Consider the following 6000-nt stretch of genomic DNA (forward strand, 5'->3'; position numbering starts at 1 on the left):
TAGTATATTATAATTAATAATTAAAATAAATATATATTTATATAAAATTTAAAGAGGGTATAAATGTAAAATAATGTGTTATCTTCTTAAATCCTTGCAAAATGAAGTGATGAATTTTCAGAACAATCTCGTAAATTCATCCGTGTTTCTCTTTTCAAATCGTACATGAGAACATAAATTTTTTTAAAAACCATCTTCACAAATCATTCTCTACATAATAATACGTGCAAATGAACAGGCCCTAAAAGTATTTTTGTTGTTTTTTTAATAATACATCTATTTAAAAATTATCTTTGTCATATTTTGTTATAGATTGATAAATATAATTCTCTTATACTAATAATTAATAGAATTTAAAGACACACTTAGAAATCCTGAACCTTGTATGTATTGTTAGTTGTTACATACAATTAATTGAGTACATGTTTCGGCAATAGTTTGATTCTTAAAATATAATATTTTTATTTACGACTTTTTAAGAAACCAAGAGAAAATGATTTATTTCAAATAAATTCAACCAATATATGCTAAATTTATAATAGAGACGGGGTTAACATCCCAAATAAAGTACCCAACGCAACCTAAATCAAATATTATTCATCATCAAATCAAATCAATTTTAGTAATTTTTATCTTATGTTTTCCCCCTCACTTTTGAAGTTATATTATTATTTTATGGGTAAATAAAAATATGCTATTCAACAAAAGTTGTCTTTAGAGACAAACTAAAGTATTACTGAAGTAAAAAGATCAGCTGCTTAAATAAAACGTGTAAATGACCGATTTTTATTTTATTTTTATTTATAGAAGAACAGGTCTCTATATTGTGGTATTGCATAAATAAATAAAATATATTTGTTAGATTTGACAGACATATATTTCAAATCTATTATATATTAAAAAAAAAATACCACCAAAATTACTACATTACCCATTTTTTTTTATTGACAAGTGTCATAAAATTTAAGTTTTTCGTCATTTTAAAACTGTGTAATAAAAGGATCCAGGTTCAAATACTACAAAAATCAATTTGTTTTATTTCATTTATTTATGATTTCAACTATAAGTAATATTATTATTTGTAATATTTTTATAAGTATTATTATTTGTAATTAGTAATAATATTATTATTATAAATATTATTATTAACATTATTATTATTATTAATAAAAAAGTAATTAGAAAAATTATTAACTATAATATACAAAAATTAATATTTAAATTAGTAGTGAAATTATTAATATTACTATTATTATTATTACTATTATATTTTGTTATTATAAAAATTATTAACATTATTAGTAATAGTAAAATTATTGTTGTTATTATTATTGTTATTATTATTATTAGTATTACTAACAATATTAACATATAATATATTAATAGTATGATTATATATGATTGTTGTTATTATTAAATTTTTTGATAATATTAGTATTAGTAAAAATATTAGTATAGTATTACTTATAATATCAATATTAATTTATTAATCTTTTTATATATTATGAAAAAAAATAGAAAATTTATTATTACTAATAATAATATTATTATTAGTTTTAATGATATTATTATTAATAAAATTATTATTATTATTTATGGTTATTAGTACTATACTTATCATAAATAATATCAGTATTATTACTATTATTTTAATTTTGACACGATATTATACTTTAATTACTTACAATTTTATTATTTGGATTGTAGTATTTAGATACACATTTAACTTTTATATACTTGCATTTTTATTTGAGTTGTTGGTTTGTCTTTACATCTGAGTAATTAGTTGAATCCAAAAAAGTAGTTACTAAAATTAGTAAAATAATAAAACTAAAATGTAGTTTTTTTTATTATAAATAATCATTTAAATTTAAAAAATAATAATTAGTATTAGTATTAATATTAATATAATAATTATTATTATTATTATTATTTGTATTTTTATTTTAAATAATATTAGTGTTATTATTATTATATTAATATCAATCTTAGTGTTATTATTTGAATTGTAGTATTTAGATACACATTTTACTTCTATCTACTAGGATTATATATTAATTACTTGCATTTTTATTTGTTTTGTTATTGATTTATCTTTATATCCGAGTAATTAGTTGAATTAGAAAAAGTAGTTACTAAAACTAGTAAAATAATAGAACTAAAGACTAATTTTTTTATTATCAATAATCATCTAAATATAAAAAATAATAATTAAGAGAATATAATTGTAAAAATAAAATAGGAGACCATGTATCTTTATACATGTAGTTGTGTATTATTATTATTTTTATTAATACAGCATATTATTATTTTAGTTAGACACCCATTTTATTTATATTTACTACATAATCATGTTCCAACTACTTGCACTTTTTTGTTCCTTTTGTTGTTGATGTATCATTACATCGGATTAATTAATTAAAAAAAATAGTTATTACTATTATTATATATTATTATTATTATTATGAGTAAAGAAATAATTAGAAAAATTATTAACTATAATATACGAAAATTAATACTTAAATTAGTAGTGAAGTTATTAGTATTAGTACTATTATTATTATTTACGGTTATTAGTACTATACTTATCATAAATAATATTAGTATTATTAGTATTATTTCCATTTTGACACAAGATTATATTTTTATTATTTGGATTGTAGTATTTAGATACACATCTTATTTTATATACTACGATATTATATTTTAATTACTTACATTGTTATTTGTTTTATTGTTGGTTTGTTATACATTTGAGTAATTAGTTGAATCCAAAAAAGTAGTTACTAAAATTAGTAAAATAATAAAACTAAAATGTAGTTTTTTTTATTATAAATAATCATTTAAATTTAAAAAATAATAATTAGCATTAGTATTAATACTAATATAATAATAATAATAATAATTATTATTATTTGTATTTGTATTTAAAATAATATTAGTGTTATTATTATCATATTAATATCAATCTTAGTGTTATTATTTGAATTGTAGTATTTAGATACACAATTTACTTTTATCTATTACGGATTATATATTAATTACTTGCATTTTTATTTGTTTTGTTGTTGATTTATCTTTACATCCAAGTAATTAGCTGAATTAAAAAATGTAGTTACTAAAATTAGTAAAATAATATAACTAAAGACTAATTTGTTTTATTATCAATAATAATTTAAATTTAAAAAATAATAATTAAGAGAATATAATTGTAAAAAAAAAAAGGAGACCATGTATCTTTATATATGTAGTTGTGTATTATTATTATTACTTTTTTTTTATCAATACGGGATATTATTATTATAGTTAGACACCCATTTTATTGATATTTACTACATGATCATGTTTCAATTACTTGCATTTTTTTTTTCCTTTTGTTGTTGATTTATCATTACATCGAAGTAATTAATTCAAAAAAATAGTTACTATTATTATTATTATTATTATTATTATTATTATTATTATTATTATTATTATTATTATTATTATTATTATTATTATTATTATTATTATTATTATTACTATTATTATTATTATTATTATTATTATTATTATTATTATTATTATTATTATTAGTAAAGAAGTAATTAGAAAAATTATTAACTATAATATACGAAAATTAATACTTAAATTAGGAGTGAAATTATTAGTATTACTATTAGTATTATTACTATTATATTTTGTTATTGTAAAAATTATTAACATTAGTAGTAATAGTAAAATTATTACTATATTATAATTGTTATTATTATTAGTATTATTAACAATATTAATATATAATATATTAATATTATGATTATATATGATTGTTGTTATTATTAAATTTATTGATAATATTAGTAATAGTAAAAATATTAGTATAGTATTACTTTTAAATATTTATTTAATCAAAATTGATAATATTTTATTTTTATTTTATTTAATTATTTCTATTGCAATGACCATAAACTATAAATATTTTTATTAAATTTATAAAACTATAATATCATATTTTTATGAGATAAGTTTATATTATATTTAAATAAAAAAAAGGTACGTATAGTTACTATTAAAAAATGTGTATTTTTTATTTCTTTTTTCTTAAAAATTTTTATTTAAAAATTAATTACACATTTTCTATAAATAATAAATATAATATCAATTATAATATTTAAAAACAAAAAACAAAAAAAAAGACCAGTGCATGTGCACGGGTCAAAGACTAGTTCATGTAAAAGAAAAACACACCAACATAAGTAAAAAAGAGTCAAATGTATGCATGCATTATATACTAATTAAGTTTCAAACGGTAGTCGCAAAAGTTTTTGTTATTAATTAGAATTACATGAAATGTAGAGCATTTAATTTCTCATCGCAGTTTACTTGGTGGATATATATATATATCCACCAAGTATATATAAAAAACAAGGTATTAGTGAAATTTAGAATTAGTCTTTCTTCAAAATTTTGGATCAATTTAGTACTTCATATTTAAAAATGTTTGAATTTAATTCTTTTAACCAAAGTTTGTTAAGTTTATTTGACGTTTTAAGCGCATTTCATGATAGTATTTGAATTATTTATACCGTTTGACATATCTTCGTTCAATATTAACTCAAATATTATTATAAAATGCGTTTAAAATGTTAAATATCTCTAAAGATAAATGACTAAATTGGTATAAAATTTCGAAGAGGGACAAATCCAAAATTCAGGAAAACTTGTGAGATCAAAAACATATTTAATCCGTTTTTGATAAAATAAAATAAAGAGAGGGAGAGAGAAAAGAAGAGACACAGTGAGATAATAAGAGATGCTTATGTTATTAATGAAGAAGAACAAAGAGAGATGTTTTATCCTCTACAACAACAATTCTTTTGAATGCAGAAGCCAGTATGATAGTGAGCAATATTAATGCAATTGTTGTTACACTCTTCGTTACTTTTACAAGTCCCTTCAAAGTCTGGGGGACAAAAGACAAACCCCTCTCCATCGATTTTCTCAATACCTGAACACACAACCAAACCAATGCACATCATTCCCAACAAAACTATGTTAATCTTTACATTCATCATCTTCAAACCCACTCTCCTACTATCTTCTCTCCTTTTCTTCTCTACCTCTCAAAACTAAACAATCTTTACTGGATTATCACCACTCTTCCACCCTATTTAAACACCACACATTAATAATCCTACTTAATTCTCACTTTCATTTTTTTTGGAAGTAAACTCTTTTGCATTAAATGTTTAATATTATTGTTTATTTAAAGAAAATTATTAATTAATTAATGAAAAATATTAACCACTACCTTTTTAAACACCACACATTAATAGTCCTACTTAATTATCACTTTCATTTTTTTTGAAAGTCAACTCTTTTACGTTAAATGTTTAATATTATTGTTTATTTAAAGAAAATAATTAATTAATTAAAAAATATTAATCATTTGTTCCTGTATTAGATTATTTTGTTGCTATATTCATATTATTTCATTAAATGTGAAAATTATGCATAAATGTATAGCAAAGTGATAACGAAGTAATCATGATCTATTGTGGTGCCGCTTATTGCTCAGTCATAGCCTATTGTTGTGGTTCATCTTGAAAATATTTGTGTTACGAATAGATCTTCTTATGTTAATAATCTAGATACATGTAATGGTGGTAAGCTAGTGGAGTTTGGTTCCTTAACTGGTTGCCTTCTTTGGAGGATTTCACTCCCATTATAAATAGAGCTTACAACAACTTGATTTGCATAATAGTATAATTTTGAAACAGGTCTTAATTCTTTGACATCTAAAAAAACTCGTGTTGTGAAGAAATTCAAATTAACTTTTAAATGGATGAATGTGGTTCACGAGAGAAAAGATTCTAATACTAAATAGACGACCACCCACTTCAAATTACTTGGAAACCCCATAGAAGTATACGTGTAAAATCCTAACAAAAAATCAATGCAATAATTTCATTACTCAATGTATTATATTATAAATATTTTAAAATTATTAAAAAACTTATT

At 19.5% G+C, this 6000-nt stretch overlaps 1 long non-coding RNA gene across 1 annotated transcript in view; it reads right to left on the bottom strand.

The window, feature by feature from the left end:
• Positions 1–5103, bottom strand: part of LOC146888638 (uncharacterized) — a 35673-nt gene extending 30570 nt beyond the window's left edge. The window contains exon 1 of the long non-coding RNA XR_014993051.1: positions 4988–5103. This is a non-coding gene — a long non-coding RNA (uncharacterized LOC146888638). The remainder of the gene's footprint in view (positions 1–4987) is intronic.
• Positions 5104–6000: the final 897 nt, after the last annotated feature.

Source organism: Vigna unguiculata, chromosome 1 (genome assembly GCF_037176805.1).
Source record: "Vigna unguiculata cultivar grain cowpea cultivar isolate G323 ecotype 2 chromosome 1, ASM3717680v1, whole genome shotgun sequence".
Lineage (NCBI taxonomy): Eukaryota > Viridiplantae > Streptophyta > Magnoliopsida > Fabales > Fabaceae > Vigna > Vigna unguiculata.